The sequence below is a fragment of the Bos indicus genome, chromosome 1 (assembly GCF_029378745.1).
Source record: "Bos indicus isolate NIAB-ARS_2022 breed Sahiwal x Tharparkar chromosome 1, NIAB-ARS_B.indTharparkar_mat_pri_1.0, whole genome shotgun sequence".
Classification (NCBI taxonomy): Eukaryota; Metazoa; Chordata; class Mammalia; order Artiodactyla; family Bovidae; genus Bos; species Bos indicus.
In genome coordinates this window covers 43,679,172-43,704,668 of record NC_091760.1, presented here as the reverse complement: position 1 = coordinate 43,704,668, position 25,497 = coordinate 43,679,172, and the positions used below count along the sequence as shown (strand labels likewise).

Below are 25,497 nucleotides of genomic sequence, written 5' to 3'. Positions count from 1 at the left end.
ATATCTATAGGATTTTTACTTGATCTCATTGATCCTACACTTTCATTTCACACAGAAAATCTCAGTTCTCAAAAACACCAACATAAATAGTTATTTATTTTATCACATAATACAGATAGTGATGTCAGAATAACACACCATCAGCTACTGTGCTACCATGGTTATTGTTCTAAACTGCAAAACTGATCAAGTCATAAACTGACCAAGTTTATCAAGGCATAAACTTTGTCTAAACTACTTGTTTCGTTCCCACCCTCTGAAGAACAAAATTAAGGGATGTTAACATGCTGCAAAACACTTCAGGATCTGACCTTATACCACTGGCTAAGCCTGAAGTTTCTATTCTGCTTCCCCATCCCACTGAACTCTGAGTCATCCACCCAGGTCCACATCAGATGCTTTTTTTAGGCTGCATCCTCCTTGGTGTTGCTGCTGCTGTTTAGTCACTAAGTCATGTCCAACTCTTGTGACCCCATGAACTATATATAGCCTGCCAGTCGCCTCTGTCCATGGGATTTCCTAAGCACAAATACCTGAGTGGGTTGCTATTTCCTTCTCTAGGGGATTTTCCTGACCCAGGGATTAAACCTGATTCTCCTGCTTGGCAGGCAGATTCTTTACCATTGAGCCACCTGGGAAGCCCTGTATTCCCCTTACACTGACACAAATGGTCACTCTCTGTTTTCTACTCTGCCTCACATAGGCCTTTATTGGTGCATTTACCACATTGAATTCTAATTATTTACATAACTATGCATCCTTTACTAGATAGTGCACATCTTGATGGCAAAGCGCATTCAATTTTGTATTCCCAGCATCCGAGTAAAGTCCATGATAAATAGAAGGTACTCTACAGGTACTTGTTTAATTGAGCTGATTTATTATTACTGAAGAGATACAAAATCTAGCAGTTTTGTTTTCTAATGTTTAAGAAGAGTTCTCTGCAGTGTTTTTAAGAAGAAAAATTTTTTCTACTGGTAACATCACATTGCTAGGAATTAAAGAGGCATGGATAAATTATTTGCACAGGCATAATTGCTCTTTCATCTTTTAGGATTCAAGTAAACAAAACAGGACTTCCCTGGTGGTCCAGTGGTTAAGAATCTGCCTGTCAGTGCAAGAGACACAGTTTCAACCCCAGTTCCAGGAAGATCCCACATACCACAGGGCAACTAAGCCCCTGTGCCACAAGTACTGAGTTCTCATGCTCTAGAGCCTGAGAGCCGCAACTACTGAGCCCGCTTGCCGCTGCTGCTGAAGCCTGCACGCCGTAGAACCCTAGCTCCATGACAAGCGATGCCACTGCAATGAGAAGCCTGTGCGCCACAACTAGAGAGGGCCCACACACAGCAACAAAGACCCATCACAGCCAAAAATAAATGAATAACAAAAAATAAAAATATGCATAACAATATTGGTAATAATAGTATCTGTGAGCATCAGCAAACCTCCATGCAGTGACCCAGTATTCATACCTCTAATGCTAACAGGTAGGATCCTAGACAGCCTTCAGTGTCTGTATGTTGCCATTCTAGCAGACTGCATTTGTAATATTCCTCTTAATCAGACTCAGTTCTGCTCCTTCAAAAAACCAGGGCAGAAGGCTAAGTTATTCTCCAATATTATTTTGTAACAGTTTTAAACATTTGCTTTTCATAGTCATCAGGGAAATGCAAATGAAAACTACAATAGGATGCACTGTATATCCACTAGAATAGCTAAAATTAAAATGTTTGGGGGGTGGTCCTAAGATGGCAGAAGAATAGGACGGGGAGACCACTTTCTCCCCCACAAATTCATCAAAAGAACATCTGAATGCTGAGTAAATTCCACAAAACAACTTCTGAATGCTGGCGAGGACATCAGGTACCCAGAAAAGCAGCCCATTGTCTTCGAAAGGAGATAGGAAAAGATATAAAAGACAAAAAAAGAGACAAAAGAGGTAGGGATGGAGATCTGTCCCGGGAAGGGAGTCTTAAAAAAGAGAGGTTTCCAAACACCAGGAAACACTCTCACTGACGAGTCTGTGGCGAGCCTTGAAACCTCAGAGGGCAACAGAACTGGGAGGAAAAATAAATAAATAATTAAAACCCACAGATTACGTGCCCTATGGTAACTCCCAGCAGAGAAGCAGCACAGATGCCCGCATCCGCCACCAGCAAGCGGGGGCTGGTCAGGGAGGGACGGGCTGCATTGCTTAGGGTAAGGATCAGGCCTGAATGCCCCGAGGGCAATCTGAGGGAACTAACTTGAGAAAGCAAACCAGACTGTGGGATAGCTATTCTGCCAAAACCCCTAACCTAAGACATCGCCAAGCCCGCTCACAGAACAAAGGACTGAGCAGAGCTGGCTGGCTGTGGACTGGCCCATCCCCCGCCGGAGACAGGCAGGCGAGGGCAGCCAGAGCTGGAAGGGGGCAATCGAGGCCCCAGAGAGGCAACAACTACCAAACTGCAAGCAGGCTTCATTGCTAACCAAGACTTCTTGGGATTCTGGACAGTCAACATCCGCCAGGAGGGTCGCAGCCAGAGATCAGCTCCCCAGAAGAGACACACAGCACAGCTGAGAAGGTGCGCTGATTGTACACCCAGAAAACCGAGCAGCAGGGACGGGGGAGATAAGTCGCAGCGACCGCGCTCGCCAAGCACCTGGTCACCTGAGCTGCTCAGACCTGGGAAGGGCACAAAATGCAGGCCCAACCGAGTCTGTGCCTTTGTGGAGTACCTGAGTACCTGAACCTGAGCGGCTTGGACCTGGGAAGTACATACAACCCAGAGCCGGCCTCAGACAGTCCCGGCAGAGCAACCTAAAGCCCTGAGCAGTGTAAACAGGGAAAGCACACGCGCTGTGATGGGGGCAAACCCAGTGTGGCTGAGACACTGCGAGCACACGCCAGTGTTACTTGTTTGCAGTGTTCTTCCCTCTCCACAGCAGGACTGAACAAATGAGCCTAAAAAAGTGTCCACCACCGCCCCCTTGTGTCAGGGTGGAAATTAGACACTGAAGAGACCAACAAACAGAAGAAGCTAAAACAGAGGGAACTGCCTTGGAAGTGACAGGTGCAATAGATTAAAACCCTGTAGCTGGCACCAACTATATAGGAAGGGGCCTATAGATCTTGAGGAGAAGGCAATGGCACCCCACTCCAGTACTCTTGCCTGGAAAATCCCATGGATGGAGGAGCCTGGTAGACTGCAGTCCATGGAGTCGCTAAGAGTCGGACATGACTGAGCAACTTCACTTTCACTTTTCACTTTCATGCATTGGAGAAGGAAATGGCAACCCACTCCAGTGTTCTTGCCTGGAGAATCCCAGGGACGGGGGAGCCTGGTAGGCTACCGTCTATGGGGTCACACAGAGTTGGACACGACTTAAGTGACTTAGCATAGCACAGCATCGATCTCGAGAAGTATAAGCTGGATCAAGGAACTATCTGAAAATGAACTGACCCCACACTGTCCACAACAACACCAGAGAGAGTCCTAGATATATTTTTACTATTATCATTTTTTTAATTAAAAAAATTTTTTTTTATTTTTAAGTCCTCTATTATTCCTTTAATTTTCATTTTTATAACCTACTATTACTTTGCAAAAATAAAGACCCTATTTTTTAAAGCAAACTTCATATATATATTTTATAACTTTTGTGACTTTTTTTTTTCTTTACTATTGTATTTTTGAGAATCTAACCTCTACTCTAGATTTTTAATCTTTACTTTTTGGTATTTGTTATCAATTTTGTACCTTTAAGAACCCAATCTTCAGTACCCATTTTTACTTGGGAGCAAGATTACTAGCTTGACTGTTCTCTCCCACTTTGGACTCTCTTTTTTCCTTCACCAGGTCGCCTCTATCTCCTCCCTCCCCCTTCTCTTCTCTACCTACCTCTGTGAATCTCTTTGTGTGTTCTGGACTGTGAGAACACTTAGGGAACTGATTGCTGGCTGGATCTGTCTCTCTCCTTTTGATTCCCCCCTTTATCCTCCTGGCTACCTCTGTCTCCTTCCTCCCTCTTCTCTTCTCTGTATAACTCCATGAACATCTCTGAGTGGTCCAGACTGTGGAGAGCACATAGGGAAGTGATTACTGGCTAGCTAGCTCTCTCCTCTTTTGATCCCCCCTCTTCTCCTCCTGGTCACCTCTATCTCCCTCCTCCTTCTTCTCTTCTCCATGTAACTCTGTGAACCTCTCTGGGTGTCCCTCACTGTGGAGAAACTTTTCATCTTTAACCTAGATGTTTTATCAATGGTGCTGTATAGATGGAGAAGTCTTGAGGCTACTGTAAGAATAAGACTGAAAACCAGAGGCAGGAGGCTTAAGTCCAAATCCTGAGAACACCACAGAACTCCTGACTCCAGGGAACATTAATTGATAGGAGCTCATCAAACACCTCCATACCTACACTGAAACCAAGTACCACCCAAGGGCCAACAAGTTCCAGGCAAGACATACCACTCAAATTCTCCAGCAACATAGGAACATAGCCCTGAGCTTCAATATACAGGTTGCCCAAAGTCACACCAAATCCATTGACATCTCATAACTCATTATGCAAATCAAAACCACTATGAGGTACCATTTCATGCCAATCAGAATGGCTGCTATCCAAAAGTCTACAAGCAATAAATGCTGGAGAGGGTGTGGAGAAAAGGGAACCCTCTTACACTGTTGGTGGGAATGCAAACTAGTACAGCCACTATGGAGAACAGTGTGGAGATTCCTTAAAAAACTGGAAATAGAACTGCCATATGACCCAGCAATCCCACTGCTGGGCATACACACAGAGGAAACCAGAATTGAAAGAGATACTTGTAGCCCAATCTTCATCGCAGTGCTGTTATAATAGCAACCTAGATGTCCATCAGCAGATGAATGGATAAGCAAGCTGTGGTACACATACACAATGGAGTATCACTCAGCCATTAAAAAGAATACATTTGAACCAGTTCTAATGAGGTGGGTGAAACTGGAGTCTATTATACAGAGTGACATAATCCAGAAAGAAAAACACCAAATACAGTATACTAACGCACATATATGGAATTTAGAAAGATGGTAACGATAACCCTGTATGCGAGACAGCAAAAGAGACACAGATGTATAGAACAGTCTTTTGGACTCTGTGGGAGAGGGTGAGGGTGGGATGACTTGGGAGAATGGCATTGAAACATGTATATTATCATATGTGAAACAAATTGCCAGTCCCGCTTTGATGCATGAGACAGGGTACTCGGGCCTGGTGCACTGGGATGACCCAGAGGGATGGGATGGGGAGGGAGGTGGGAGGGGGGTTCAGGGTGGGGAACACATGTACACCCATGGTGTATTCATGTCAATGTATGGCAAAACCCATACAATATTGTAAAGTCATTAGCCTCCAATTAAAATAAATTTATATTTAAAAAAAAGAAAAAACACAATGAAAGGCAGTAAGAAAGTCACTAAAGACATACAGAAAACAATGTATAATGGCAATAGAAAGCCCTTCCCCATCAGTAATTTACATGTAATTTAATTAGGCAATGGCACCCCACTCCAGTACTCTTACTGGAAAATCCCATGGATGGAGGAGCCTGGTAGGCTGCGGTCCATGGGGTCACTGAGGGTCGGACCCGACTTAGCGACTTCACTTTCACTTTTCACTTTCATGCATTGGAGAAGGAAATGGCAACCCACTCCAGTGTTCTTGCCTGGAGAATCCCAGGGATGGGGGAGCCTGGTGGACTGCCGTCTATGGGGTCACACAGAGTCAGACATGACTGAAGTGACTTAGCAGCAAATGGGTTAAACTCCCAGCCAAAACATATTGAGTGGCTGATGAATAAACAAACAAGATCCAAGTAAATAAATAAATATTTGTTCACAGTTTGCAACTATTCCATATCAAAGTAGTCCTCATATGTTAATAAACTATGGTTTATTTCCCTTCCTTTTTCTCTAATAGCATCTACATATCAGTTCCCCACCAAGCCCTTTCTTCTTTTGTATTGATCATTGTTACTTGAGATGGGGATTTCTAAATCATTCATTTTTAAGAATTTCCTGTAGGTGAGAAATGACCAGGATAGCCATCTAGGCTAAGTGATTTTGATACTTTTTTCTAAAGCAGTATCTCTTTTCTGTAGTCACAAAATTAACTGGCTTCCTCCAATCTAGGTTGCCTTCATGATTCTTTATGAGGGCTTGCCTTTTTGCATTTATGTACCTAAAGTTTCCAAAAGGACCTTCTGTTAGCATAGCCCTATTACTGAAACCTCATTAGCAGGTAAATGATATAATTTTTGCACTCAAGAAGTATTCCTCACTTTTAGGAAGTAAACATTTTAGTGTGTGTGCTTTATGACACACACTCTATTATTAATGGGTTTTTTCCTCCTCGTTCTCTTCCTTTAAGTATCCTAGGTGATAACTGTTTGGAGCATCTGAAGTCATAGGCTTTAGTTCAGAAAGCCACAACAGTGCTGCAGCTGTTTCTGAGAATAGGATTTGCAAAAGTGGTAGGTGTCAGAAATCAATAGTAAATATTCACTCCCAAAAGGATGAGGTCCCATTATCAGTGAGAACTTCTATGATCAAAGAGGGTTAGTGCAACAAGAGGGTTGGAGTTAGAAGTAGAATACGTTCGGATGAGGAGTCACCCAGAGGTGGCAGATTCAAGAAAATAGAACTAATGGCATTTTTCATAAGACTATAATAACTTTAAATTTTGTATGGAAACACAAAAGACCCCAAATAGTCAAAACAATCTAGAGAAAGAAGAACAGAGCTGGAAGAATCATACTCCCTGCCTTCAGACTATACCACAAAGCCACAGTAATCAAAATAGTGTGGAACTGGCACAAAAACAGATATATAAATCAATGGAACAGGAAAGAAAGCCCAGAAATAAACCCATGTACTTATGATTAATTAGTCTATGACAAAGGGGGCAAGAATATACAATGGAGAAAAGATAATCTCTTCAATAAGTGGTGCTGGAAAAACTAGACAGACACATATAAAAGAGTGAAATGAAAGTATTCTCTAACACCATGGGCAAAAATTAACTCAAAATGGATTAAAGACCTAACTGTAAGAACAGATACTATAAAACTCCTTGAGGAATATATAGGCAGAGCACTCTTTGACAGAAATTGCAGCAATATTTTTTTTTTGGATCCCTCTCCCAAAGCAAAGGAAACAAAAGAACAAATAAACAAGTGGGACCTGATTAAACTTAAAAGCTTTTGCACAGCAAAGGGAACCACCTACAAAACAAAAAGAGAGTCTACTGAATGGAAGAAAATATTTGCAAATGGTATGACTAATAAGGGGTTAATATTCAACATATATAAATAACTCATATAACTCAACATCAAAAAACAATCCATTTAGAAGATGGACAGAACTGAATACATATTTTTCAAAGAGGAAACGGAGATGGTTAAAAGTCACATGAAAAGATGCTCAACATCACTAATCATCAAAGAAATGCAAATCAAAACCACAATGTGCTTATCGCCTCATAGTGGTCAGAATGGTTATCATCAAAAAGAACACAAATAGGAGACCTCCTTGGCAGTCTGTGGTTAAGATTCCATACTTCCAATTCAGGGGCCTCAGGCTCCATCTTTGGTGGGGGAACTAAGATCCTACATGCCATGAAGTGGAACATAAATAAATATAAAAAGAACAATCCAAAGTCACATTTTAAAAAAAGAGCAGAAATAAATGTTGGTGAGGATGTGGAGAAAAGGGAGCCCTCCTAAAGTGTTGGTGGGAATGTAAATTGGTGCAGCCACTGTGGAAAGCAGTATGGAGGCTTCCCAAAAAACTAAAAATAGACAGACCACATGGCCCAGCAATTTCATTCCTAGGTAAATTTTGAAAAGAACAAAAACACTAATTCAGAAAGATACATGTACCCCAACATTCGTAGCAGCATTTGCCAAAGTATGGAATTAAAATTACCAAAGTATGGAAGCAACTTATGAATCCATCAACAGATGAACGGATAAAGATGTAATATGTATATACAATAGAATATTGCTTAGCCACAAAAGAGAATGACATTTTTGTTACAACTGGAGAAGGCTCTATCTAGTAGTTAGAGGCCAGGGATGTTCCTTGACACCTTACAATGGGAAGGATTACTCCCTATAACAATGGGTCTTTAGCCTCAAAATATTAATAGTACTGAGGTTGAGGGCTTCTTTGGTGGCTCAGTGGTAAAGAATTTGCCTGCCAATGCAGGAGACATGGGTTCAATCCCTTTTCCAGGAGGATCCCACATGCCATGGAGCAACTAAGCTCTTGTACCACAACTATTGATCCTGTGCTCTAGAGCCTGGCACTTGAAACTACGAAGCCCATGTGCTGCAACTATTGAAGCCCGTGTTCCACCAGAGAAAGCACCACAGTGAGAAGCTTGTGCACCTCAACCAGAGAGTAGCCCCCCACTCGCCATAACTAGAGAAAAGCCTGCTCAGCAATGAGGACCCAGCACTCCCAAAAATAAATAAATAAAATTATAAAAAAATTAGTCACAGGGATGTAATACATAGAATGGGGAATATCATCAATAAAAAAAATAGTACTGAGGTTCAGAAATGCTGTTTGAGAACGTTCAGAACGCAATAATTAGTGCTGAGGATAATGTGGTCTTATTCTCAATTTAATGTGAATTTCTATCATTCACTAATAAGTATAAAATTAATATAAATTAGTAATTGTAAAAGTGAGAACTTTACTCAAGAGTGTTTTGTACACTAGTATTTCTCCAGTGGTGACAAGCTTGCCATGGCAATGATTTTCAAGATGTGTGACTTGTATAAAAGGTAGGAAAAATCCATGATGTGGTTGACTATTCCCTCGGGGCATACCCTTTCCCATTAGAATTGCTCAAGCATAGCACACTTATATTAATATCAGCTAGGTTACTTTAAACCTGCCCATAGAAGCCCATGCCCTTACATTTTGCTATTGAAACAGTGATACTGTTCACAGTAAAGGTCTTTGGGTTAAAAACTTCTGATAAATATAGTGAATACCCGAATTAGTCTATTCTATCCTGCTGCTGTTACTGCTGCTGCTGCTAAGGCGCTTCGGTCGTGTCCGACTCTGTGTGACCCCATAGACGGCAGCCCACCAGGCTCCCCCGTCCCTGGGATTCTCCAGGCAAGAACATTGGAGTGGGTTGCATGTCCTTCTCCAATGCATGAAAGTGAAAAGTGAAAAGTGAAAGTGAAGTCGCTCAGTCATGTCCAACTCTTCGCGACCGCATGGACTGCAGCCTACCAGGCTCCTCCATCCATGGGATTTTCCAGGAAAGAGTACTGGAGTGGGGTGCCATCGCCTTCTCTGCTATTCTATCCTAGGTCTATTAATTTCCCCCTCCAGTGTTTGGAAGATTTTTATTTCTGCTTCTAATATTGGTGAAAAAGCTGTTATTAATACATCAGTTTTCCTTAAATGATGACTTAATGGCAAACTTTTTCATCCTTGACGCTTTAAAATTTCACTATAATAGATCTCTTGATTCCTTTCCTCTTGGAACTCTAACTAGATCTTTTGTTGCAACTCCATGTTTTAACTTTTGAAGACCATTTCTTTTGCCAGAGAACTTCTTAGTTTACTTCTAGATCACTTGTTTGATTAGCTGTGCTTATTTGAATATTCAGCCCATTTGTTAACTTCAGTTTTTCCAAGATATATAGTTGGTTCTTTCTCATGATCACTTATCCTTGTTTCAAACAAGATTATTTTAAGATTAAATGTATTAAGATTCTGGCTTAATTTCAGTGATTTGTTTTCTTACTGTCAGTGCTTCTGTTATGTACTGGCTTTCCACATGTTTAAGCAGTGGCACTATTTATTGTACAAATAACAGAATACATAATCTGAGCAGGCGCTGTGGTTAGATACTTTATATAATCCTTAATCCTTTTATTTGGACTAACCAATTAAGCACAACACAGCACAATCCTTTTATTAACTTTATGAACTAAGTAATAGTAATCCCACTTTACAGATGATTAAACTGCATCAATGCCTAAGGCAAATAAAAACTTATTCAAAGCCATTGAGTTAGTTTTCAAGTCAGGACACAATCCTATAGTGCAGTGGTCTCCAATCTTCTGGCACAAGTGACCGGTTTCAAGGAAGATATTTCTACCGACCAGGGGTTGGGGATGGTTTCAGGATGACTCAAGTACATTTATTGCACACTTTATTTCTATTATTATTACACTAACTCCACCTCAGATCAGACATTACATCCCAGAGTTTTCAATTCAGTTCAGTTCAGTAGCTCAGTCGTGTCCGACTCTTTGCAACCCCATGAATCGCAGCACGCCAGGCCTCCCTGTCCATCACCAACTCCTGGAGTTCACACAAACTCACGTGCATTGAGTCAGTGATGCCATCCAGCCATCTCATCCTCTGTCGTCCCCCTTCTCCTCCTGCCCCCAGTCCCTCCCAGCATCAGAGTCTTTTCCAATGAGTCAACTCTTCGCATGAGGTGACCAAAGTACTGGAATTTCAGCTTCAGCATTATTCCCTCCAAAGAAATCCCAGGGCTGATCTCCTTCAGAATGGACTGGTTGGATCTCCTTGCAGTCCAAGGGACTCTCAAGAGTCTTCTCCAACACCACAGTTCAAAAGCATCAATTCTGTGGCACTCAGCCTTCTACACAGTCCAACCCTCACATCCATACATGACCACAGGAAAAACCATAGCCTTGACTAGACAGACCTTTGTTGGCAAAATAATGTTTTGAATATGCTATCTAGGTTGGTCATAACTTTCCTTCCAAGGAGTAAGCGTCTTTTAATTTCCTGGCTGCAGTCACCATCTGCAGTGATTTTGGAGCCCAAAAAAATAAAGTCTGACACTGTTTCCACTGTTTAGGCACCCGTTATAGACGCCTCTTTTACCTAGGTGCTACTAGCCACCTGAGGCCCTTGGGTGTGATCCAAGATTGCATGCTCATTCTTTGCTCCTAAAAGCAATTTCCCCAGTAGCTGCTGGCTAGCCCACAGCAGAGAGGGTAGGGCCATCCTAACACTTGTCTGTCGTGTCTTAGTTACATGTGTACCCATTCTCTATGCCTGCGTCCAGCACTGGGAGGGCACCTGGGTTGCAGCTGCCTATTCACTGTATACCTTTCAAGTGAAGTCATCTTTTCTAGACCAAGAGTTCTTGTTTAAGTTTAGCTTTGCATTTATTAGAAAACCCTACTATTTTGTAAACTTAATATATTAAGTGGAGAAAGAAATGGCAACCCACTCCAGTATTCTTGCCTAGAGAATCCTGTGAACAGAGGGGACTGGTGGGCTGCTGTCCATAGGGTCACACAGAGTCAGACACAAGTGAAGCGACTTAGCAGCAGCAGCAATATATTAAGTTGTGGGGAGGAGAATTAGCAAGACATTAGGTTATGATACTTAATTTCATCTGTATCCACTTGGACTAACTGAATTTACTAGAACCTGACTCTACATCTTGGTGTTGAGAATTTTTTTTTTTTTTTAAGTCTAATGTATCCATGGTACCTCAAGAAGCTTTCAAACTCCCATTTATGAACCTAACCTTTCCTGTGCTCCAATAGCAATCTCTCTACACATAATCATAATGCAAAACACATTTATTTGCATGTACAACAGGAGGATTAGGATCTGAGATGAAAAGAGAAGCATATTTCTGTCAAATGGAGATCAGGATTCTTAAGGAGATGACTTTGGGACCTTCTGGGCAGGAGGACTTGGAGAGTTGCCTGTAGATTCTGTCTCTTGACCTGCTGCTGCAGATGTTCCGGGGGCATTTTCAGGCTGTCCTTCACTCTGGGTTGACATTTCCAACTCCTTCTGATAGTTAAGCTGGTATTCCAGATATTTTATGTTCCTGGTCTGTTCATCCAGGAACTTTTTCATGAAGCGTAAGAGCTACAGAAATAAAAACAAGAAAAAACTCATTAAGGACCTTGTCTGCAGCAGGAGGCAATCTAATCTGCTACCCAAATTATAGCTCATGGATCAGCAGTTCTAGGAGCTTGTCAGAAATGCAGAATCTTGAATCTCTTCCACTCCTACTAAATCAAAATCTATGTTTTAAGAAGGGACTAGATGATTTACATGCATGATGAAGTTCAAAGGCATTGATCTCTGACATTCAAGACCTCCAGATGAACACAAACATCCACTTTTTAAAAAAGTTATTAGAGTATAGTTGGTTTACAATGTTATCTTTTCTTAAAATTATTTATTTTAATTGGAGGATAATTACTTTGCAATAATGTGATGGTTTTTGCCATACATCAACATGAATTGGCCACAGGTATGTGTGTGTCTCCCCCCCTCATCCTGAACCCCCCTCCCACCAAACATCCACTTTCAACGAGTATGAGTATTAAAGCATCTCATCAAAAGCACAGATTAATTTAATAAGCTATACTGTAATGATTTTTCACCCTATTTGAATCATAGGTAAGTGTCAAGTAGCTTCCCAGACCTCATTCCCAAGCACTGAAATTTTAGGGTTCTGGTGTAAGGCTCAGGTATTTGATAGTTTTCAGGGTTCTACAGTGAGTTCAATAGCAGCAAGGTTGATAGCTTTTCTACCAGATTATTTTCTTCAACTTCCAGAGAAACTAAGAAGTTTGGTGAGAAATGTTATCACTGCAATAGAGTGTTCACCATTAACCAAAGAACACTTCAGAGAAGTCTATAGAATAGGTCACCATTGACATTCACTTTTGTGGGGGTAGTCTAGGATAGCGGTTCTCAAGATGGATTTAAATATCAAGAGTGCAAATTATTCCTGAAAAGACTTCTCCATCTTGTATTGAGTTGCATTCCTCCTTACCAGGGCCACTGCTCCTCCCACCTCCCAACTACTCTAAGAAATAAGTTCATATACTTCCTTCAGAGGAAATAAACACATTAGATGATCCATTGCCTTGGGTTCATTTCCTAAAAGCAAGCCATCACCTAGAAGTGAAATGACCCGTTTACTACTTACATTGGTTTCTTTATTCCTAGAAGCTGAGGCCTTCAGGTCTTGCAGGAGCTTGTTTAACTCATTCTCCAACTGCAGAGCAGACAGTAGAGCTTGTTTACCAGTTCCCCAGTTATCTATATCAGGCCTCTATTGGAGAGAAACAGGGAGTCACTCTGCTAGCTAAGGCACAGTTTAGTCACTCCCTACTTCCTGGGTAGATTTACAGGCTTGCAAAGGCCAGTAGTTTCCATGCTTTGTGGCATGATGGAATCACTGGAGCCCCTTAAATATTGGTGTCTGGCTTTCAGCTGCAGACATTCTGACTTAATTGGTACTGAGGAGCAGGGCTTTTAAAAGTTCTCCAGGTGACTTTAATGTTCTGCAAAGCACAGCTACCACTAGCACAGTTATGTGCACTCTTCATTAGCTTTGGAATTTCTTTAGCTTTGGAGAGTAGTTCAGTTCAGTTATCACCAGACATTTAGTTGTCTTTAGAGACCTGGAGTTAAAAGAACCCCTCAGATAAGGAGGCATATTTCCACATGTAATAGCATCAACTAAGGTTTAGATCGTTTCTTTAGAGTATATCAAAAACATTAGGAGTAAATCAATTTTAGATTGTCACTTTTTTCTGTTTCTTGGTTTTAGAACATAAATATGTATGTTTGTGTTAGTTGCTCAGTTGTGTCCGACTCTTTGAGACCCCATGGACTGTAGCCCACCAAGCTCCTGTATCCATTGGATTCTCCAGGCAAGAATACTGGAATGGGTTGCCAGTCCCTCAGGGATCAAACCCAGGTCTCCTACATTGCAGGCAGATTCTTTACCATCTGAGCCATGGGGGAAGCCCTTTAGAACATAAATACCTATTCTCTATCATTTGGGTGTGTCCCTATTCATAATGTTTAAGTTGGTAATAGTAATTATTCTTAAGAAAGAGGAAATAAGAGACAAGTATGTAGCAATAGGGCTTCCCTGGTGGCTCAGCATTAAAGAATCTGCCTGCAATGCAGGAGACCCAGGTTCAATCCCTGGATTGGGAAGATCCCCTGGAGAAGAGCATGGCAACCCACTCTTTTACTCTTGCCTAGAGAATCCCAGAAGGCAATGGCACCCCACTCCAGTGTTCTCGCCTGGAGAATCCCAAGGATGGGGGAGCCTAGTGGGCTGCCATCTATGGGGTTGCACAGAGTCGGACACAACTGAAGCCACTTAGCAGCAGCAGCAGAGAATCCCAGGAGAAGGCAATGGCACCCCACTCCAGTGTTCTTGCCTGGAGAATCCCAGGGAGGGGGGAGCCTGGTGGGCTGCCGTCTATGGGGTCGCACCGAGTCAGACACAACTGAAGCCACTTAGCAGCAGCAGCAGAGAATCCCATGGACAGAGGAGCCTGGCAGGCTGCAGTCCTTAGGGTCGCACAGAGTCGACACAACTGAGGCAACTAAGCGGCAGCAGCAGCATGTAGCAAATAGAATGTACAACTCTACAAATGTAGAGTCTGTTCCAGTGGGAAAAAAGTTTGTTTTATTAAATACATTGAAGAGGCAGCTGTATTAAATACCTGAGGGTGTATCTGAATTAAAGAGCTAACATAAGATACAAACCACTCTAGAAGAGAACAGTAGATCTTCTCAAACTATACAGAGGATTAGAATCATCTGGAGAGCTTATTAAGCTCTTTAGCTCCTTGGGCCCTTCTCTTAGAGAGGGTGACTCAGTTTCTTCGAGTGGGGCCCATGAATTTGCATTTCTAATAAGATCCCGGGTCAGGCTGGTGCTGCTGGTCCAGAGGTCACACTTTGTATCACTCTTTCAGAAAAGAAAAGCTAAGATTTAGTGACTGAAATTTACTCAAAATGATATAAAGAGGTTACAAACAAGATACATGCTTACCCTCAGTCAGCTTCTATAATCCCATGTAGGAACATGAGTAATGGAACAAGTCAGATAGCAACTGATAACTTAGTTATCCAGACCCAGCAAAGGCCCTATAGAGATCATCATAACAAAGCTACATCGTCACCTTAATCACCGGAAGGCAGATTTTACACTTATACTTTCTTAGATATTTTATGAACTGCTTTGCATGCTCCCTCTTCACATCAGCTTGGTCTTGGAAGAATGTATGAAAAGTAGGTGCTTCTGGATCTTCAATGTAATAACAGGCCTGGAGCAGGGATAAGAATGGGGAGAGACTGCAGGTGAGAGGAGTCGATGTTTAGGACTGGAACCTCACACAAACTCACTTTGTTATCTCTGTGGCTGTCCAAAAGAGGCCTTCTTTGTTCAGTCCAGGGTTCTCAGTTTGCTCTTTGACTTCCAGAAGGCCCCAACTGCCTTCTCAAACCCAGGCTACTTCAGAGACGTGACCCAGGTTTTAACACGCGGTGCCTAGCATTTGGCCATTAGGCCTCTTTAAGGGTCAGGTTTATGAACCCTATATGCTAGCACTATAACCAGTATTTATGTTGACAACTGGCAGAAGTCCAGCATAAAGTAAGTGACACTCAAAAGTCAATCTTGGGACTTCTCTGGTGGTCTAGTGTTTAAGAATCCGCCCACCAGTGCAAAGGAAACTGGTTTGATCCCTAGTCCAGGAAGGTCCCACATACTGCGGGGCAACTAAGCCCGTGTGCCCTAGAGCCTGAGCTCTGCAATAAAAGAAGCCACCGTAATGAGAAGCCCATGCACCGCAACTAGAGTAGTTCCCACTCACCATAACCAGAGAAAGCACACACAACAGCAACGAAGACCCAGTGCAGCCAATAAGTAAATAAACTTAAGAAAATGTTTAAAACAATTGAACTCTACAAAAGTCAAACTATTTCATTAACCCTACCATATCAGCACTAGCTCTAAACTAGCAGATAGATGAAAAATTATTTATAGCAGTGTCTGATGCCCACACAAGTTTTGGGACTACTCTGGAAAAGAATTATTCTCCCAACTATTCACCCACAGTTTGCAATCACAGCTCTAAATCACTGGGCCTCAAAGAAGCAAAATCCCAGCCACTAAATTGGTCCCTCTAGTATCAAACAAGAAACATGGCTGCAACAAAAATAAGTAAGGCTTTGTAAGATATATTATCCTGACCAGATCTGAAACCTCCCTGACAGTGACTCCAGGACACATACTAACCATAGATAAATAAGCATCACTGATATGCAGCTCATAAGATGCTACTTGATTAAGAGCATCCCTACATTCTTCAGAAAGAAGGCCCTTTGCCTGGGATGCCATCTCAGCTTTAGGAAAAACCAGGCATAAAACGTGCTACCCACCAAGGTAAGAGACTTCTTAAATACTAACAGGCTTAAATATATATATATATATATATAGCCAGCCCACTTCTATTCAGCTGAAAACAAGTTAAGATGAAATGCTATTCAGCTGAGATTAACAGCTACTAACCTACTAATGAGGACCTTATTTTGCATGAAAGAACCAATCTGATAGAGAGAAAGTTGGGAAAAAGTGGAATCCTCCTAACTATCCCAGCCAGTGTTTTGTATTTGCCCCCATGTTCTCTGACTATGATTTGAGAAGGCTGATTTAAACACTTCCTGAATGGGGAAGCATTAACAGAATAGGCTCATTACCTTTAATTGTTTCCTTTTTTTCAAAAAGTAGTTACGGCATATCATGTTAGGTCCTATGGAGAATCTAAGAAAACTGACTAAAATACACTTTTTGCCTATAAGGGACATATGCCCTTCTCACAAGGCCTCAACATACACAATCTTAAAGCAGGATATGATGGGAGTTCTGACTTGTCAGAGCTTCCCAGGTGGCTCAAGTGGTAAAGAATCTGCTTGCCAACTCAGGAGATGCAAGAGACGCAGTTTGATCCCTAGATCGGGAAGATCCCCTGGAGGAGGAAATGGCAACCCATTCCAGCATTCTTGCCTGGAAAATTCCATGGACAGAGAACCTGGTGAGCTACAGTCCACAGGGTTGCAAAGAGTCAGACACGACTGAACACACAGAAGCTTCTGAATTGTTAAAGGCATATGTATAGGAGGGAATTACACGACTGAGTGACTGAACTGAACTGAACATTGATAAACTGGCATTTGAAATTGGCCTTGGAGCGTGGGTAAGAATGTAGAGAAATGAACTGGAAGAGGGTGTTTCACCTGGAGAAAGGGCACAGACACGCTGTAGGGTCAAGATATAAGGCTGGTTTCTCCAACCTACAGTAAAACTCTTCCATGTGGGAACCTTTTGGTTCTTTCTCCATTAGGAAATGATAGCTGCTGAATCAATATTTGTTACAAAAAAAAATTATTTTACATGTATATAAATTATATATACATATAAATACATATAAATATATATATTTTACATGGTATAAGATCTCCCATGTGTGGTGGATTCTTAGTTTGAGCCTAAGCCACGTCTGGTTGCACTGAAATAGAAGTGACAGGTCATCAAAAGTCTCTCTTGGTGAGGTAGTGAGGATTGAGGGGCTCCTGAGGGAGAGTGCATCCTAAGAGAAGGGGCCACGTAGCCTATGTTTGGCCCAGTCATAAAGACAAGGTCTTCAAAGAGAAGAAATCATTATAAAAGGACCTATTATTTGCTACTTTTGTTTTCTGACCCAACACTGCTCTTGTCCCAAACGAATTCTTATCGTAGCCTCAGAGCGTGTCTTGAGTAGGTGTTCCTCAGACCGTCACTTGTATATGAATCACCTGGGACTCTTCTTAAAAGGCAGATTCTGATACACAGGACCTGAGAGCCTGCATTTCTAACAATTCTGCCCAATGATGCTGGTCCATGGACCACATTTTGAGTAGAAAGTGTCCCAGGACATGGGACACAAATGGTGTGCTGGGGAACCTACAATGGGAGAGGAGAAGGGGACATTCTGTGCTTGCTTTGGTTTAAAAAAATGTCTTTATATTATTTTAAAAGTTTATTTTTAATTGACGATTGCTTTATAATATTGGTTTGGTTTCTGTCATACATCAACATAAATACGTCTGAGTTGAGGCACTGGGGATCTTCACTGTGGTGCTCAGGGCTTAGTCACCCTGCAGCATGTGGGATCTTACTTGCCTGACCTGGCACTGAACCCATGTTCTCTGCATTGGAAGGCAGATTATCAACCACCAGGGAAGTGCAGTCTATGCTTCTGTACACACCACAGCACTGCTTTGGCATTTCTAGGACATCTGTGGCAGCATCCTAGGGACAGCAGCATCATCAGGAAACTCAGCAACATCTAGCCCATGATGGTTAGAGCTGAGAAGAGGAAAGAAAAAAGGAGGTGACTAGACAGGTAACTGGTTTTACTTATAGCACAAGTGAAACATTACCTGAAGTCCCAGAAAAATTTGGGGGACCTTTTCATGACATTAGGTTCAGTTCAGTTGCACAGCCCAACTCTGCGACTTCATGGACTGCAGCACACCAGGCCTCCCTATCCATCACCAATTCCTGGAGCTTACTCAAACTCATATCCATTGAGTCAGTGATGCCATGCAACCATCTCATCCTCTGTTGTCCCCTTCTCCTTCCTTCAATCTTTCCCAGCATCAGGGTCTTTTCAAATGAGTCAGTTCTTCAAATCAGGTGGCCAAGTATTGGAGTTTCAGCTTCAGCATCAGTCCTTCCAATGAGTATTCAGGACTGATTTCCTTTAGGATGGACTGGTTGGATCTCTTTGCTGTCCAAGGGACTCTCAAGAGTCTTCTCCAACACCACAGTTCAAAAGCATCAATTCTTCAGTGCTCAGCTTTCTTTATACTCCAACTCTCACATCCATACATGACTACTGGAAAAACCATAGCTTTGACTAGACAGAACATTTTTTACAAAGTGATGTCTCTGCTTTTTAATATGCTGTCTAGGTTGGTCATATTTTCTTCCAAGGAGCAAATGTTTTTTAATTTCATGGCTGTAGTCACCATCTGCAAGTGATTTGGGAGTCCCCCAAAATAAAGTCTCTCACTATTCCCACTGTTTCCCCATCTATTTGTTGTGAAGTGATGGGACCAGATGCCATGATCTTAGTTTTCTGAATGTTGAGTTTTAAGCCACCTTTTTCACCCTCCTCTTTCACTTTCATCAAGAGGCTCTTTAGTTCTTCACTTTCTGCCATAAGGGTGGTGTCATCTGCATATCTGAGGTTATTGATATTTCTCCCAACAATCTTGATTCCAGCTTGTGCTTCTTCAAGCCTAGCGTTTCTCATGATATACTCTGCATAGAAGTTAAATAAGCAGGGTGACAATATACAGCTTTGACGTACTCCTTTCCCTATTTGGAACCAGTCTGTTGTTCCATGTCCAATTCTAACTGTTGCTTCCTGACCTGCATCCAAATTTCTCAGGAGGCAGGTAAGGTGGTCTGGTATTCCCATCTCTTTCAGAATTTTCCACAATTTCTTGTGATTCACATAGTCAAGGGTTTTGCATAGTCAATAAAGCAGAAATAGATGTTTTTCTGGAACTCTCTTGCTTTTTCGATGATCCAACGGATGTTGGCAATTGACCTCTGATTCCTCTGCCTTTTCTAAATCCAGCTTGAACATCTGGAAGTTCATGGTTCACGTACTGTTGAAGCCTGGCTTGGAGAATTTTGAGCATTACTTTGCTAGCATGTGAGATGAGTGCAATTGTGTGGTAGTTCAAGCTTTTTTGGCATTTGCCATTCTTTGAGACTGGAATGAAAACTGACCTTTTCCAGCCCTGTGGCCACTGCTGAGTTTTCCAAATTTGCTGGCATATTGAGTGCAGCACTTTCACAGCATCGTCTTTTAGGATTTGAAATAGCTCAACTGGAATTTCATAACCTCCACTAGCTTTGTTCACAGTGATGCTTCCTAAGTCCCACTTGACTTCACATTCCAGGATGTCTGGCTCTAGGTGAGTGATCCCTCCATCCTGGTTATCTGGGTCATAAAGATTTTTTTGATATAGTTCTTCTGCATATTCTTGCCACCTCTTTTTAATATCTTCTGCTTCTGTTAGATCCGTATCATTTCTGTCCTTTATTGTGCCCATCTTTGCATGAAATGTTCCCTTGGTATCTCTAATTTTCTTGAAGGGATCTCTAGTCTTTCCCATTCTATTATTTTCCTCTATTTCTTTGCACTGATCACTGAGGAAGGCTTTCTTATCTCTCCTTGCTATGCTTTGGAATTCTGCATTCAAATGGGTATATCTTTCCTTTTCTCCTTTGCTTTTTGCTTCCCTTCTTTTCACAGCTATTTATAAGGTCTCCTCAGATAGCCATTTTGCTTTTTTGCATTTCTTTTTCTTCAGGATGGTCCTGATCCCTGTCTCCTGTACAATGTCATGAACCTCTCTTCATGACAAGTGTCAATAAAATCTGGATTATTACTGTTAATATGACTCCATCTACAAAGTAGTAAACCTGGAAGATAATGGTTTTACCTAGTGGGAGATGATAATGAGAGTTTGAATATTTCAGAATAATCTATAAGGTATTTTCATATAAATATTCCATGATTCTACCTTTCCATCTGGGCCCAAAACACAGAACTGTGTATATGTGAAGAAAATGTTCTTATTTCTGTGGGTTAAATATTATTAAGAAATATTGCTCTCTCAATCCCAAATTCCCAATTTATCCCTCACCACACCTCATTTCCCCTCTGATAACCATATGTTTGTTTCCTAAATTTGTGAACCTATTTCTGTTTTGTAAATACAAGTTCATTTGTATTACTTTGTTTAGATTCTGCATAAAAGTGGTATCATATGATATTTGTCTTTCTCTGACTTACTTCACTTAGTACGATAATCTCTAAGTCTATTCATGTTGCTGCAAATAGCATTATTTCATTCTTTTTAATGGCTGAGTAATATTCCATCATATATATATACACTACATCTTATTCATCCATTATTCTATTGATGACCATTTAGGTTGCTTACATGTATTGGCTGTTGTAAACACCACTGCAACAAATATTGGTGTGACACTGTACTGTATTTAAAATAGACAACCAACAAGGACCCACTGTATAGCACAGTGACTCCACTAAATATTCTGTAATAAACTAAATGGGAAAAGAATTTGAAAAAAGAATAAATACATGTATCAGATCAGATCAGTCACTCAGTAGTGTCCGACTCTTTGCGACCCCATGAATCGCAGCATGCCAGGCCTCCCTGTCCATCACCAACTCCCAGAGTTCACTCAGACTCATGTCCATTGAGTCAGTAATGCCATCCAGCCATCTCATCCTCGGTCGTCCCCTTCTCCTCCTGCCCCCAATCCCTCCCAGCATCAGAGTCTTTTCCAATGAGTCAACTCTTTGCATGAGGTGGCCAAAGTACTGGAGTTTCAGCTTTAGCATCATTCCTTCCAAAGAAATCCCAGGGCTGATCTCCTTCAGAATGGACTGGTTGGATCTCCTTGCAGTCCAAGGGACTCTCATGAGTCTTCTCCAACACCACAGTTCAAAAGCATCAATTCTTTGGTGCTCAGCCTTCTTCACAGTCCAACTCTCACATCCATACATGATCACAGGAAAAACCATAGCCTTGACTAGCTGGTAAATAATCAGCCTGCAATGCAGGAGACCATGGTTTGATTCCTGGATCAGGAAAATCCACTAGGGAAGGGATAGGCTACCCACTCCAATATTCTTGGGCTTCCCTGGTGCCTCAGCTGGTAAAGAATCTGCCTATAATGCGGGAGAACTAGGTTCAATCCCTGGGTTAGGAAGATCCCTGGAGAAGGGAAATGCTACCCATTCCAGTATTCTGGCCTGGAGAATTCCATGGACTGTATAGTCCATGGGGTCACAAAGAGTCAGATATGACTGATTTTCACTTTCATATATGTATATATAACGGAATCACTTTGCTGTACACTTGAAACTAACACAACATTGTTAATCAACTATATTCCAATATAAAATAAAAATAAATAAATCAAATATGACACAAATGAACTTATCTATAAACAGAAGCAGACTCACAGGACATAGAGAACAGATTCGTGATTGCCAAAAAGGAGGAGGGCTGGGGAGGAATGCACTGGGAGTTTGGGATAAACAAATGTAAACTATTATATACATGTATAACTGAATTATTTGCTCTATATCAGAAACTAACACAACATTGTAAGTCAGCCATACTTCAATAAGACAAATTAAAATTTTAAAATGAACTGTTGCTATCTCATCACTTAAAAACAACCTCATCAATGTACAAAAAAAAACAAGAGGAGAAAAACACATCATAGAAAACAATTGAGTTAGTGTAGTGGCTTTATAGGTAATTTTTTTCTTTTTTCCATATTTTTTCAACTTTTATAATCATATGTACATATATTTCATTTTGAAAAAGGAAGCTAACAGATACCTTTCTGGAGAATTAGCACAATGTATTTTCCTAATTGGAGAAGGCAATGGCACCCCACTCCAGTACTTTTGCCTAGAAAATCCCATGGATGGAGGAGCCTGGTAGGCTGCAGTCCATGGGGTTGCTAGAGTTGGATTGGGCTTCCTCGGTGGCACTAGTGGTAAAGAACCCACCTGCCAATGCAGGACATAAGAGGTGAATGTTCAGTCTGGGTCAGGAAGATCCCCTGGAGTAGGAAATGGTAACCCATTCCAGGATTTCTTGCCTGGAAAATTCCATGTACAGAGGAGTTGCAAAGAGTCAGACATGACTGAAGCGACTTAGGGCACACATTCATCTTCCTAATTGAAGCTCCATATATGTATTTATGAATGTATTTTTTCTAATTAAAAAAGTAACACATTATCATTACTAAGAAGTATTCCAAAATTACAGAAATACATAATGTAGAATGTGAAAGCCCAGGGGTAACACTGAAATTCCAATACCTATTTTAAAATCTAATTTGATCCATAATACCACTATTAAATTTTGTTAATCTAATGAACTGACTTCTGAATTATTGGATACAATCAGACTGGTACAGGCACCCTTTCCTCTGGGATGTATTGAAAACAAAAATAGCTTAAAAAAATTACACAATGCCTCTCAAAAATGTTTTGACTTGATCTAGACTTTCTGTCCTAATCTTATCAACTTGCTAATGATTCAGGAAAAAACAAGCAATCCTCTTCTGAATTTAATTAAAACTAAGAAATTCTAATCTTTAAACATAAAATATCTTTAGTAGAGCATCTATTATTCTCTATATCCTGTTCTTTGTGCACCTTTCCCTTATTAGTTTATAAGCTTCATGAGGAAGCTTAGTCATCGTTGTATATCTCCCAGAGCTCATAGTATGGTGCCTTGTCCATAGAAAGCACTCAATAAATTACACTGAGCAATTTCAAAGTAAAAAGGAAACTAAAAATTTAGTTATTTGTTGTTGAGGAAGAAACAGTAGCAAGAGCCAAATGAGTACTTTGCATTTTGGAAAAACAGGTTAAAAGTTCCCCCAAATTATGGGGGAGGGTGAAAGCAGAGAATTCCTTGAGTCTTTTTTTTTTTGCCTTGAGTCTTTAATTTGAGTCTTAGGGGCTTGCCTGGTGGTCTGGTAGCTAAGACTTCATGCTTCCAATGAAGGTTCGATCCCTGGTCAAGGAAATAGATTCCACAAGCCACAACTAAAAAAGATTCTGTGTGACTCAACAAAGATCGAAGAACCCACGTGCTGCAGCTAAGACGAGATAAATAAATAAAAATAGATATTAAACAGTGGGCCTTAAAAAGAAAAGACCACACTTATTGTGGTCCTGGTACTGAGCGGGTCCTTAAAATTTTTATTAATGAAAGAGTGAGAAGTAATTTATCAAGATAGTGAAATAGTAAACTTTAAAAGTTAAGATGTCACAAGTGATTCTGATGAAAAAAGATGACATCTCCAGAAATCTGTGGGCCTGCACATATGTCCTGTAGCCTCTACTTCTGGCCTTAGAATGGCTGTCTTACCTTCCAGAACATGTTTTCTGACTTCCACAGTCTGGGTTTAGTATCCCCACCTTTGTGCTCCTTGGTTATAGTCATTCTTTCCACATCTTTGTAACTTCTTGCTTATCTGTATGAATTCTCTACTAGTTCATGAGCTCTTTGAAGGTGCTTGCTGGGTCATGACTTGGTGTTGCCATCATCTAGCATAGACCTGGACATTGCAGGTCGTCAATAGATATTCATCCACTAAGAGTGAATAAGTAAATGGTCAAACACTGGGAGGGCAAAAACAGAAACATGGAAGACAAACATATGGGGGGAATGAAAATGTAAAAAAAATATCAGGCAATGTATACTTTCATATGTTTCAAGCTAACAGCAACAAAGGTTTGAGGCAAGAAGTACATGGCAGGATTAGGAGATGGAGATGTTTTTGGCCAAAAAGAACAAAGTAGAGAAATTCCCTGGTGGTCCAGTGGTTAAAAGTCTGCCTGCCAGTTCAGGGGACATGGCTTTGATGCCTGGTGCAAGGAGATTCCACAAGCCTCAGGACAACTAAGCCGGTGCCCCATAACTACTGAAGCCTGTGCACCTGGAGCCCATGCTCTGGAACGAAGAGAAGCCACCGCAGTGAGAAGTCCAAGCTCCGCAACTAGGGAGCAGCCCCCACCTGCCGAAACTAGAGGAAGTCTGCTCACAGTAATGAAGACCCAGAACAGCCAAAAATAAATACAATTAAATGAAAAAAAAAAAAAAAAAAGAACAAAGTAGAGAGAAAGAGACACACTAATGGGACAAAAATTGAAGTTAGACAAAGACAGAGAGAAAGCAGAATAACTGAAGTGGTATATAAAAGAGAAACATGTAGATAAACCAAATCTCAAATATTAATAGAGAAATATGAGTAGTAGGGAAGTAGGAAGTAGTGTGTGTGTGTATGTGTGTGTGTGTCACCGGGCTGTGTCTGACTCTTTGCGACCCCATATACTATAGCCCACCAGACTCCTCTGTCCATGGGATTCTCCAGGCAAGAATACTGAAGTCAATTGCCATTCCTTTCTCTGGGGGATCTTCCCGACCCAGGGATCAAACCCAAGTCTCCCACATTGCAGGCAGATTTTTTTTTTACTGTCTGAGCCACCCAAGAAGACTGAAGGAAGTCCAGATAGAGTAGTAGGGAATAAGGGTAACTAGATAATTTAAATCTAGGTAGAACACATCCAGGTCTAGATGAACTTTATTCTTTGGTTGGAATAATGACTTCTGTAAGTGACTATAGGAAGCACTTTGGTAATGTTTAAAAAATATTGGAGAGAAATGCCAGAATACAACTAAAGACTTTTATATCTTTGTGGAAAAGATGTAGAAATATGTACCAGATGATAATACATATAGTTACACTAGCAGGCATCTGAAAATCAAAGATAGCCATTTGTTGGACTGGAAACACCTTAGCACAAAGCTCTGGTGACATGTTACAAGGCAGTACTGTCTACTTTATCTTTTTTTTAATTTATATTTCTTAAGTCAATAATTTGAATGAATAGAGTTTTATTGTTCATTGTCGCTGTTCAGTCGCTCAGTCTTGTCTGACTCTTTGCAACCCCATGGACTGTAGCACGTCAGTCTTCCCTGTTCTTTGCTA

At 41.1% G+C, this 25,497-nt stretch overlaps 1 long non-coding RNA gene across 5 annotated transcripts in view; it reads right to left on the bottom strand.

Moving 5' to 3' along the window:
- Positions 1-11,608: 11,608 nt before the first annotated feature.
- LOC109564677 (uncharacterized) overlaps positions 11,609-25,497 on the bottom strand; it is a 33,666-nt gene continuing 19,777 nt past the window's right edge. Inside the window, exons 2-4 of one of the 5 annotated variants that reach the window (XR_011565959.1) lie at positions 14,583-18,228; positions 13,000-13,125; positions 11,609-11,924 (exon numbers count right to left, since the gene is read on the bottom strand). This is a non-coding gene — a long non-coding RNA (uncharacterized lncRNA). Of the gene's footprint in view, positions 11,925-12,999; positions 18,229-25,497 lie in introns of all 5 variants that reach the window. The other 4 variants (XR_011565961.1, XR_011565953.1, XR_011565951.1 and 1 more) reach the window with 4 other exon arrangements.